The 12421-nt window shown below is 57.3% G+C and overlaps 4 pseudogenes; 3 read left to right on the plus strand and 1 right to left on the minus strand.

Moving 5' to 3' along the window:
- The first annotated feature begins 1785 nt into the window (after window positions 1-1785).
- LOC112445574 (uncharacterized) lies at window positions 1786-1905 on the plus strand (annotated as a pseudogene).
- A 3414-nt stretch (window positions 1906-5319) lies between these two features.
- LOC112445575 (uncharacterized) lies at window positions 5320-5439 on the plus strand (annotated as a pseudogene).
- A 3418-nt stretch (window positions 5440-8857) lies between these two features.
- LOC112445576 (uncharacterized) lies at window positions 8858-8977 on the plus strand (annotated as a pseudogene).
- Window positions 8978-11243: 2266 nt separating this feature from the next.
- Window positions 11244-11363, minus strand: LOC112445567 (uncharacterized; annotated as a pseudogene).
- Between the last annotated feature and the right edge of the window lie 1058 nt (window positions 11364-12421).

The raw sequence follows: 12421 nt of genomic DNA on the forward strand, positions 1-12421 counted from the left end.
ACCACCACCACACACAGTCAGTAGCCAACGGAGTGGATTCCAGGAATACGTGTTGTTCACCCGCATTACCGTTGATATTGTTGCTGCACACTCAATGCAGTGGGCAGGGCCTGGATTGTCCACTGGGTCTCATGTGGAATGGAAAGAAGGGCTTCCTCCCCACACACACACACCACCCCCACTGTTGACAGCCTTGTGACGAGAAACGGTCCCCGAAACAAGAATCAGACAAACCAGAGAAGCCCAGATGATAGTCCTTGAGATGAAGGAACTAAGCAGCTGGTTGAGATGGCACCAAGGGGAAAGGTTGCTCTTTTTGTCTGCCCCTCTACTCCTTTCTTCCTGGACACCTTAGGGCTTCGTCATGGAGATTTGAAAGAAAGTGCACAAAAGTCATATGTGTTGAATCAAGATTTTGCATTTAAGCATCTCTCAAAAAGGAAGAGAGCTTCACCTGCACATGTTTCTTTCAAAACCGTCCATTGCTTTTCAATTCTAGGGTTTCTCTCTTGCCTTGTTCACTTAGCCTTAATAGTAAAAATCAACGAAAACTACATAAAGATTCACAGATACCAAAAAGGACAGCTTCTGTTTCTGAAATCATCTTTCCATTTAGTAGAACACGAGCTCTATTCTTTGTATTTTGCCTAGGGAATTAGCAATGTCCTGGTTCAGATGGCAAGGTATCCGCGCGCAGGAGATTGGGGTTCGATCCCTGGGTCCGGAAGATGCCTCCCGTAGAAGGAAATGGCAACCCACTCCAGTATCCTCGCCTGGGAAATGCCACGGACAGAGGAGCCTGATGGGCCGCAGTCCATGGGTCGTATCAAAGTTGGGCTCAACCCAGCAACTACGAACAGAAGTAATTCCAAAGACCACACTCAAGTGTGTGTGTGTGTGTGTGTGTGTGTGTGTGTGTGTCTGTATCTCCTCTTGCCGTCTTGGAGTCTGTCTCGGAATCTTCATGTATTTCTGCCTCTGTATCTCCTGACAGCCAGCCGCCGGCCCGTTCGTCTGGCCCCGGCCTCTCCCAGGCGCTCTGGCTCTGGCTGAGGAGCTTGCGCAGGCCAGCTGTCTCCCTTGGCGTGGGTGCGTGCGAGTGTCTGTGTGTCTGTCTGTGTGCCTGCCTGTGGCTCGTCTGCTCTCTCAGGAAGGTCGAGGGCTTGGCGTGGGGGCAAAGGGGGGGCCTCGGTAGTGCGAAGGGGAGGGGCTGAGGCGCTCCGCTCGACCGCGCCTTCCTGGCTTCTGGTGGGTTTGGGCACCGGACAGGTGCCGGGCAAGTTGGGCGCTCAAGTTTCGCTGCGCCTAGGCCCGCAGGAGGTTCAGAGGCCCCTGGGCCGCGGGGGTTGGGAGGCGGCGGGCGCCGAAGACCGACACCTCCGGGGCCGCGCGGGCCTGAGCAGCGCATGGGATCGGGGGGAGGCCCCGCTCAGCGAGCGCGGCCGGGTCTGGAGTGGCCGCGGGTGGGAGGGCGCCGAGACCTCCACACCCCTCAGCCCAGCCCCCAGGCCCCGCGCGCACGCACGCACGCACGCCCTCCCGGTCAATGGGGGGTCCTGGAAGCCCCTCGGGCCCCCGGGCCCGGCCAGGCGCTTGCTGCTCTGGTGTTGGCGGTGTTCGGGGGGGCGGGCCGGCGTCAGCAGGCTGGAGTCCGGTCGCGGGTCGTGCGGCTCAAGTACAGCACGCCCCGCGACGAGAGGTGCGGCCCGTTGGCCCGACCTGCAGGGCAGAGCGAAAGGGAGGCGAAGCGCAAGGCTCTTAGGGCGCCCCGAGCCAACCGCCACCGTCTCAGGCCCTATCAGCCTGAAGGCGCCCGATCTCGTCTGATCTCGGAAGCTAAGCAGGGTCGGGCCTGGTTAGGATCTTGGATGGGAGACCACCTGGGAATCCCGGGTGCTCGAGGCTTTTTGCCTACCAGAAGAGGTCCTTTAGCCCCCGCCGCGCGTCCCGATTCTTGGATCCCCCCCGCAGCCCCAGCCCCTCCCGGGCCGCGGGGAGCGGCTGGCCGGGGCCCCGACTCCCGCTGCAGACCTGGGTTGCCTCCGCGCGGCCCGCGAGCCCCTCCGCATTCGCATTCGGCTTCCAGGACACCCGACGACCGGCAGTCCCGTCTCCATCTGGGGCTCCTTTGGCTTGCCTCAGGCAATCCCGGGGCTTGCACCGACTCAAGCCAGATCCCCAGCACCCCCCCCCACCCCCTGCCTCGCAGGCCATCGCGCATGCGCATGTGCGCGCGCACGCACAGATAGATGTGCCCAAACGGGGCATCTATCTTGTTCAATTATACTGTGGGTGGATCTATGCCTGGGAGTCGGACTGCTGAACCATACGCTACTTCCACTTTTAGTTCCTTCGGGAACCTCCATAATCTTTTCCATACCGGCTCTACCCACGCCCATTCCTACTCACCGTGGAGGAGAGTTCCCTTTGCTCCACATCTTCTCCAGCTTGGTTATTGACAGACATCGCAGTGAGGCCCAATCGGACTCATGTGAAGTGGTCCCTCCTTGGAGTTTGGAGTTGAGCCTCTCCAATCATTAGTGATGTGGAGCAAGATGACCTTTTGGAAATGCAGATGCAATGCTGTCACCTCCCTGCTCCAACGGCTCTCGTATTTTCCCAGCATATTGAAGATACGACCACTTCCCTTCAGGCTTGCTCCTCACGTTCTTCTCTGATGTCTTTTGCCTGGAATGCCCTCTGCACTCTTTGGCTTCCATCCCATAGGGCATTTTTCGTTTCTTGAATGTCCTAAGTTTCCCTGGTCACATAGCCTTCCAAGATGCTATTTTCCCTGCCTGAAATTCTTCCTGCATCTCAACCCTGGTTTACCTAGGTTCAACCTATGGACCTCAACGAAATGGTGCCTCTGGAAAGCCTTCCCTGACACCCAGGTTTTGTGGTGAGGGAAGAGGCCCCTCTATAGGTTCTCAAAGGATCTGCCTGTCATGTATCATTAGAGTCGTCTCAGTGAAAGCAGGAACTCTGTGTCTTCTTCTCTCCGCCTTCTATTCCCTGAAACTTATTACATGCCTCCTAGCTCATCGTAGGTGCTCAGTATTTACTTAGTGTGTGAAAGACAGAAAAGCTCTTGGAAGCCTCAAGGGGTCACTTGGCTCGGCACTTTTGATCTCTGTGTATATTTGGCGAGTCAATTCTTTCCTTTCCTGGGTTGATGTGTACACTATATTCGAGGCACAATCTAAGGCATGAAGACATATCCATGCATAGAGGTTCTTGCTTTCAAGGAACTCGTACAGCAGATTTCTACAAGTTAGGGCTTTTCAAATGCTCTAGAAGCATGTGAACGTTCAGTATGCTCCATTTTCATTTCAAAGAAAGATCGTTTGACTTCCATAGCAAAGGTGGAGACCTTCCAACGTTGAGTCCAAGACTTATACCTTGACCATTTCAGGCAAGTCTTGTGGTTCCTTCTGGAGGTGTGTGGCTCTTGCAGAAATGTGAAGATCTTCCATCGTCCTCAGACTTTGGTGTCATTTGCAATCATCCAGAAAGCTTCCAGGTCCAGGTTCCAGACCACCACCACACACAGTCAGTAGCCAACGGAGTGGATTCCAGGAATACGCATTGTTCACCGGCATTACCGTTGATATTGTTGCTGCACACTCAATGCAGTGGGCAGGGCCTGGATTGTCCACTGGGTCTCATGTGGAATGGAAAGAAGGGCTCCCCACCCCCCACAGACCCCCCACCCCCACTGTTGACAGCCTTGTGACGAGAAACGGTCCCCGAAACAAGAATCAGACAAAGCAGAGAAGCCCAGATGATAGTCCTTGAGATGAAGGAACTAAGCAGCTGGTTGAGATGGCACCAAGGGGAAAGGTTGCTCTTTTTGTCTGCCCCTCTACTCCTTTCTTCCTGGACACCTTAGGGCTTCGTCATGGAGATTTGAAAGAAAGTGCACAAAAGTCATATGTGTTGTATCAAGATTTTGAATTTAACCATCTCTCAAAAAGGAAGAGAGCTTCACCTGCACATGTTTCTTTCAAAAACGTCCATTGCTTTTCAATTCTAGGGTTTCTCTCTTGCCTTGTTCACTTAGCCTTAATAGTAAAAATCAACGAAAACTACATAAAGATTCACAGATACCAAAAAGGACAGCTTCTGTTTCTGAAATCATCTTTCCATTTAGTAGAACACGAGCTCTATTCTTTGTATTTTGCCTAGGGAATTAGCAATGTCCTGGTTCAGATGGCAAGGTATCCCCACCCAGGAGATTGGGGTTCGATCCCTGGGTCCGGAAGATGCCTCCCGTAGAAGGAAATGGCAACCCACTCCAGTATCCTCGCCTGGGAAATGCCACGGACAGAGGAGCCTGATGGGCCGCAGTCCATGGGTCGTATCAAAGTTGGGCTCAATCCAGCAACTACGAACAGAAGTAATTCCAAAGACCACACTCAAGTGTGTGTGTGTGTGTGTGTGTGTGTGTGTGTGTCTGTATCTCCTCTTGCCGTCTTGGAGTCTGTCTCGGAATCTTCATGTATTTCTGCCTCTGTATCTCCTGACAGCCAGCCGCCGGCGCGTTCGTCTGGCCCCGGCCTCTCCCAGGCGCTCTGGTTCTGGCTGAGGAGCTTGCGCAGGCCAGCTGTCTCCCTTGGCGTGGGTGCGTGCGAGTGTCTGTGTGTCTGTCTGTGTGCCTGCCTGTGGCTCGTCTGCTCTCTCAGGAAGGTCGAGGGCTTGGCGTGGGGGCAAAGGGGGGGCCTCGGTAGTGCGAAGGGGAGGGGCTGAGGCGCTCCGCTCGACCGCGCCTTCCTGGCTTCTGCTGGGTTTGGGCACCGGACAGGTGCCGCGCAAGTTGGGCGCTCAAGTTTCGCTGCGCCTAGGCCCGCAGGAGGTTCAGAGGCCCCTGGGCCGCGGGGGTTGGGAGGCGGCGGGCGCCGAAGACCGACACCTCCGGGGCCGCGCGGGCCTGAGCAGCGCATGGGATCGGGGGGAGGCCCCGCTCAGCGAGCGCGGCCGGGTCTGGAGTGGCCGCGGGTGGGAGGGCGCCGAGACCTCCACACCCCTCAGCCCAGCCCCTAGGCCCCGCGCGCACGCACGCACGCACGCCCTCCCGGTCAATGGGGGGTCCTGGAAGCCCCTCGGGCCCCCGGGCCCGGCCAGGCGCTTGCTGCTCTGGTGTTGGCGGTGTTCGGGGGGCGGGCCGGCGTCAGCAGGCTGGAGTCCGGTCGCGGGTCGTGCGGCTCAAGTACAGCACGCCCCGCGACGAGAGGTGCGGCCCGTTGGCCCGACCTGCAGGGCAGAGCGAAAGGGAGGCGAAGCGCAAGGCTCTTAGGGCGCCCCGAGCCAACCGCCACCGTCTCAGGCCCTATCAGCCTGAAGGCGCCCGATCTCGTCTGATCTCGGAAGCTAAGCAGGGTCGGGCCTGGTTAGGATCTTGGATGGGAGACCACCTGGGAATCCCGGGTGCTCGAGGCTTTTTGCCTACCAGAAGAGGTCCTTTAGCCCCCGCCGCGCGTCCCGATTCTTGGATCCCCCCCGCAGCCCCAGCCCCTCCCGGGCCGCGGGGAGCGGCTGGCCGGGGCCCCGACTCCCGCTGCAGACCTGGGTTGCCTCCGCGCGGCCCGCGAGCCCCTCCGCATTCGCATTCGGCTTCCAGGACACCCGACGACCGGCAGTCCCGTCTCCATCTGGGGCTCCTTTGGCTTGCCTCAGGCAATCCCGGGGCTTGCACCGACTCAAGCCAGATCCCCAGCACCCCCCCCCCACCCCCTGCCTCGCAGGCCATCGCGCATGCGCATGTGCGCGCGCACGCACAGATAGATGTGCCCAAACGGGGCATCTATCTTGTTCAATTATACTGTGGGTGGATCTATGCCTGGGAGTCGGACTGCTGAACCATAATCTACTTCCACTTTTAGTTCCTTCGGGAACCTCCATAATCTTTTCCATACCGGCTCTACCCACGCCCATTCCTACTCACCGTGGAGGAGAGTTCCCTTTGCTCCACATCTTCTCCAGCTTGGTTATTGACAGACATCGCAGTGAGGCCCAATCGGACTCATGTGAAGTGGTCCCTCCTTGGAGTTTGGAGTTGAGCCTCTCCAATCATTAGTGATGTGGAGCAAGATGACCTTTTGGAAATGCAGATGCAATGCTGTCACCTCCCTGCTCCAACGGCTCTCGTATTTTCCCAGCATATTGAAGATACGACCACTTCCCTTCAGGCTTGCTCCTCACGTTCTTCTCTGATGTCTTTTGCCTGGAATGCCCTCTGCACTCTTTGGCTTCCATCCCATAGGGCATTTTTCGTTTCTTGAATGTCCTAAGTTTCCCTGGTCACATAGCCTTCCAAGATGCTATTTTCCCTGCCTGAAATTCTTCCTGCATCTCAACCCTGGTTTACCTAGGTTCAACCTATGGACCTCAACGAAATGGTGCCTCTGGAAAGCCTTCCCTGACACCCAGGTTTTGTGGTGAGGGAAGAGGCCCCTCTATAGGTTCTCAAAGGATCTGCCTGTCATGTATCATTAGAGTCGTCTCAGTGAAAGCAGGAACTCTGTGTCTTCTTCTCTCCGCCTTCTATTCCCTGAAACTTATTACATGCCTCCTAGCTCATCGTAGGTGCTCAGTATTTACTTAGTGTGTGAAAGACAGAAAAGCTCTTGGAAGCCTCAAGGGGTCACTTGGCTCGGCACTTTTGATCTCTGTGTATATTTGGCGAGTCAATTCTTTCCTTTCCTGGGTTGATGTGTACACTATATTCGAGGCACAATCTAAGGCATGAAGACATATCCATGCATAGAGGTTCTTGCTTTCAAGGAACTCGTACAGCAGATTTCTACAAGTTAGGGCTTTTCAAATGCTCTAGAAGCATGTGAACGTTCAGTATGCTCCATTTTCATTTCAAAGAAAGATCGTTTGACTTCCATAGCAAAGGTGGAGACCTTCCAACGTTGAGTCCAAGACTTATACCTTGACCATTTCAGGCAAGTCTTGTGGTTCCTTCTGGAGGTGTGTGGCTCTTGCAGAAATGTGAAGATCTTCCATCGTCCTCAGACTTTGGTGTCATTTGCAATCATCCAGAAAGCTTCCAGGTCCAGGTTCCAGACCACCACCACACACAGTCAGTAGCCAACGGAGTGGATTCCAGGAATACGCATTGTTCACCGGCATTACCGTTGATATTGTTGCTGCACACTCAATGCAGTGGGCAGGGCCTGGATTGTCCACTGGGTCTCATGTGGAATGGAAAGAAGGGCTCCCCACCCCCCACAGACCCCCCACCCCCACTGTTGACAGCCTTGTGACGAGAAACGGTCCCCGAAACAAGAATCAGACAAAGCAGAGAAGCCCAGATGATAGTCCTTGAGATGAAGGAACTAAGCAGCTGGTTGAGATGGCACCAAGGGGAAAGGTTGCTCTTTTTGTCTGCCCCTCTACTCCTTTCTTCCTGGACACCTTAGGGCTTCGTCATGGAGATTTGAAAGAAAGTGCACAAAAGTCATATGTGTTGTATCAAGATTTTGAATTTAACCATCTCTCAAAAAGGAAGAGAGCTTCACCTGCACATGTTTCTTTCAAAAACGTCCATTGCTTTTCAATTCTAGGGTTTCTCTCTTGCCTTGTTCACTTAGCCTTAATAGTAAAAATCAACGAAAACTACATAAAGATTCACAGATACCAAAAAGGACAGCTTCTGTTTCTGAAATCATCTTTCCATTTAGTAGAACACGAGCTCTATTCTTTGTATTTTGCCTAGGGAATTAGCAATGTCCTGGTTCAGATGGCAAGGTATCCCCACCCAGGAGATTGGGGTTCGATCCCTGGGTCCGGAAGATGCCTCCCGTAGAAGGAAATGGCAACCCACTCCAGTATCCTCGCCTGGGAAATGCCACGGACAGAGGAGCCTGATGGGCCGCAGTCCATGGGTCGTATCAAAGTTGGGCTCAATCCAGCAACTACGAACAGAAGTAATTCCAAAGACCACACTCAAGTGTGTGTGTGTGTGTGTGTGTGTGTGTGTGTGTGTCTGTATCTCCTCTTGCCGTCTTGGAGTCTGTCTCGGAATCTTCATGTATTTCTGCCTCTGTATCTCCTGACAGCCAGCCGCCGGCGCGTTCGTCTGGCCCCGGCCTCTCCCAGGCGCTCTGGTTCTGGCTGAGGAGCTTGCGCAGGCCAGCTGTCTCCCTTGGCGTGGGTGCGTGCGAGTGTCTGTGTGTCTGTCTGTGTGCCTGCCTGTGGCTCGTCTGCTCTCTCAGGAAGGTCGAGGGCTTGGCGTGGGGGCAAAGGGGGGGCCTCGGTAGTGCGAAGGGGAGGGGCTGAGGCGCTCCGCTCGACCGCGCCTTCCTGGCTTCTGCTGGGTTTGGGCACCGGACAGGTGCCGCGCAAGTTGGGCGCTCAAGTTTCGCTGCGCCTAGGCCCGCAGGAGGTTCAGAGGCCCCTGGGCCGCGGGGGTTGGGAGGCGGCGGGCGCCGAAGACCGACACCTCCGGGGCCGCGCGGGCCTGAGCAGCGCATGGGATCGGGGGGAGGCCCCGCTCAGCGAGCGCGGCCGGGTCTGGAGTGGCCGCGGGTGGGAGGGCGCCGAGACCTCCACACCCCTCAGCCCAGCCCCTAGGCCCCGCGCGCACGCACGCACGCACGCCCTCCCGGTCAATGGGGGGTCCTGGAAGCCCCTCGGGCCCCCGGGCCCGGCCAGGCGCTTGCTGCTCTGGTGTTGGCGGTGTTCGGGGGGGCGGGCCGGCGTCAGCAGGCTGGAGTCCGGTCGCGGGTCGTGCGGCTCAAGTACAGCACGCCCCGCGACGAGAGGTGTGGCCCGTTGGCCCGACCTGCAGGGCAGAGCGAAAGGGAGGCGAAGCGCAAGGCTCTTAGGGCGCCCCGAGCCAACCGCCACCGTCTCAGGCCCTATCAGCCTGAAGGCGCCCGATCTCGTCTGATCTCGGAAGCTAAGCAGGGTCGGGCCTGGTTAGGATCTTGGATGGGAGACCACCTGGGAATCCCGGGTGCTCGAGGCTTTTTGCCTACCAGAAGAGGTCCTTTAGCCCCCGCCGCGCGTCCCGATTCTTGGATCCCCCCCGCAGCCCCAGCCCCTCCCGGGCCGCGGGGAGCGGCTGGCCGGGGCCCCGACTCGCGCTGCAGACCTGGGTTGCCTCCGCGCGGCCCGCGAGCCCCTCCGCATTCGCATTCGGCTTCCAGGACACCCGACGACCGGCAGTCCCGTCTCCATCTGGGGCTCCTTTGGCTTGCCTCAGGCAATCCCGGGGCTTGCACCGACTCAAGCCAGATCCCCAGCACCCCCCCCCACCCCCTGCCTCGCAGGCCATCGCGCATGCGCATGTGCGCGCGCACGCACAGATAGATGTGCCCAAACGGGGCATCTATCTTGTTCAATTATACTGTGGGTGGATCTATGCCTGGGAGTCGGACTGCTGAACCATAATCTACTTCCACTTTTAGTTCCTTCGGGAACCTCCATAATCTTTTCCATACCGGCTCTACCCACGCCCATTCCTACTCACCGTGGAGGAGAGTTCCCTTTGCTCCACATCTTCTCCAGCTTGGTTATTGACAGACATCGCAGTGAGGCCCAATCGGACTCATGTGAAGTGGTCCCTCCTTGGAGTTTGGAGTTGAGCCTCTCCAATCATTAGTGATGTGGAGCAAGATGACCTTTTGGAAATGCAGATGCAATGCTGTCACCTCCCTGCTCCAACGGCTCTCGTATTTTCCCAGCATATTGAAGATACGACCACTTCCCTTCAGGCTTGCTCCTCACGTTCTTCTCTGATGTCTTTTGCCTGGAATGCCCTCTGCACTCTTTGGCTTCCATCCCATAGGGCATTTTTCGTTTCTTGAATGTCCTAAGTTTCCCTGGTCACATAGCCTTCCAAGATGCTATTTTCCCTGCCTGAAATTCTTCCTGCATCTCAACCCTGGTTTACCTAGGTTCAACCTATGGACCTCAACGAAATGGTGCCTCTGGAAAGCCTTCCCTGACACCCAGGTTTTGTGGTGAGGGAAGAGGCCCCTCTATAGGTTCTCAAAGGATCTGCCTGTCATGTATCATTAGAGTCGTCTCAGTGAAAGCAGGGGTACTTATGAGAGAGAGATCACTAAGTAACTCTGACACCGTATCGATGAGCTAGGAGGCAGAGTAATAAGTTTTAGGGAATAGAAGGCGGAGAGAAGAAGACACAGAGTTCCTGCTTTCACTGAGACGACTCTAATGATACATGACAGGCAGATCCTTTGAGAACCTATAGAGGGGCCTCTTCCCTCACCACAAAACCTGGGTGTCAGGGAAGGCTTTCCAGAGGCACCATTTCGTTGAGGTCCATAGGTTGAACCTAGGTAAACCAGGGTTTGAGATGCAGGAAGAATTTCAGGCAGGGAAAATAGCATCTTGGAAGGCTATGTGACCAGGGAAACTTAGGACATTCAAGAAACGAAAAATGCCCTATGGGATGGAAGCCAAAGAGTGCAGAGGGCATTCCAGGCAAAAGACATCAGAGAAGAACGTGAGGAGCAAGCCTGAAGGGAAGTGGTCGTATCGTCAATATGCTGGGAAAATACGAGAGCCGTTGGAGCAGGGAGGTGACAGCATTGCATCTGCATTCCAAAAGGTCATCTTGCTCCACATCACTAATGATTGGAGAGGCTCAACTCCAAACTCCAAGGAGGGACCACTTCACATGAGTCCGATTTGGGCCTCACTGCGATGTCTGTCAATAACCAGTGCTGGAGAAGATGTGGAGCAAAGGGAACTCTCCTCCACGGTGAGTAGGAATGGGCGTGGGTAGAGCCGGTATGGAAAAGAATTATGGAGGTTCCCGAAGGAACTAAAAGTGGAAGTAGCGTTATGGTTCAGCAGTCCGACTCCCAGGCATAGATCCACCCACAGTATAAGTGAACAAGATAGATGCCCCGTTTGGGCACATCTATCTGTGCGTGCGCGCGCACATGCGCATGCGCGATGGCCTGCGAGGCAGGGGTGGGGGCGGGGGCTGGGGATCTGGCTTGAGTCGGTGCAAGCCCCGGGATTGCCTGAGGCAAGCCAAAGGAGCCCCAGATGGAGACGGGACTGCCGGTCGTCGGGTGTCCTGGAAGCCGAATGCGAATGCGGAGGGGCTCGCGGGCCGCGCGGAGGCAACCCAGGTCTGCAGCGGGAGTCGGGGCCCCGGCCAGCCGCTCCCCGCGGCCCGGGAGGGGCTGGGGCTGCGGGGGGGATCCAAGAATCGGGACGCGCGGCGGGGGCTAAAGGACCTCTTCTGGTAGGCAAAAAGCCTCGAGCACCCGGGATTCCCAGGTGGTCTCCCATCCAAGATCCTAACCAGGCCCGACCCTGCTTAGCTTCCGAGATCAGACGAGATCGGGCGCCTTCAGGCTGATAGGGCCTGAGACGGTGGCGGTTGGCTCGGGGCGCCCTAAGAGCCTTGCGCTTCGCCTCCCTTTCGCTCTGCCCTGCAGGTCGGGCCAACGGGCCGCACCTCTCGTCGCGGGGCGTGCTGTACTTGAGCCGCACGACCCGCGACCGGACTCCAGCCTGCTGACGCCGGCCCGCCCCCCGAACACCGCCAACACCAGAGCAGCAAGCGCCTGGCCGGGCCCGGGGGCCCGAGGGGCTTCCAGGACCCCCATTGACCGGGAGGGCGTGCGTGCGTGCGTGCGCGCGGGGCCTGGGGGCTGGGCTGAGGGGTGTGGAGGTCTCGGCGCCCTCCCACCCGCGGCCACTCCAGACCCGGCCGCGCTCGCTGAGCGGGGCCTCCCCCGATCCCATGCGCTGCTCAGGCCCGCGCGGCCCGGAGGTGTCGGTCTTCGGCGCCCGCCGCCTCCCAACCCCCGCGGCCCAGGGGCCTCTGAACCTCCTGCGGGCCTAGGCGCAGCGAAACTTGAGCGCCCAACTTGCGCGGCACCTGTCCGGTGCCCAAACCCACCAGAAGCCAGGAAGGCGCGGTCGAGCGGAGCGCCTCAGCCCCTCCCCTTCGCACTACCGAGGCCCTCCCTTTGCCCCCACGCCAAGCCCTCGACCTTCCTGAGAGAGCAGACGAGCCACAGGCAGGCACACAGACAGACACACAGACACTCGCACGCAGCACGCCAAGGGAGACAGCTGGCCTGCGCAAGCTCCTCAGCCAGAACCAGAGCGCCTGGGAGAGGCCGGGGCCAGACGAACGCGCCGGCGGCTGGCTGTCAGGAGATACAGAGGCAGAAATACATGAAGATTCCGAGACAGACTCCAAGACGGCAAGAGGAGATACAGACACACACACACACACACACACACACACACTTGAGTGTGGTCTTTGGAATTACTTCTGTTCGTAGTTGCTGGATTGAGCCCAACTTTGATACGACCCATGGACTGCGGCCCATCAGGCTCCTCTGTCCGTGGCATTTCCCAGGCGAGGATACTGGAGTGGGTTGCCATTTCCTTCTACGGGAGGCATCTTCCGGACCCA

Source organism: Bos taurus, unplaced genomic scaffold (assembly GCF_002263795.3).
Source record: "Bos taurus isolate L1 Dominette 01449 registration number 42190680 breed Hereford unplaced genomic scaffold, ARS-UCD2.0 Leftover_ScbfJmS_2006, whole genome shotgun sequence".
NCBI lineage: Eukaryota > Metazoa > Chordata > Mammalia > Artiodactyla > Bovidae > Bos > Bos taurus.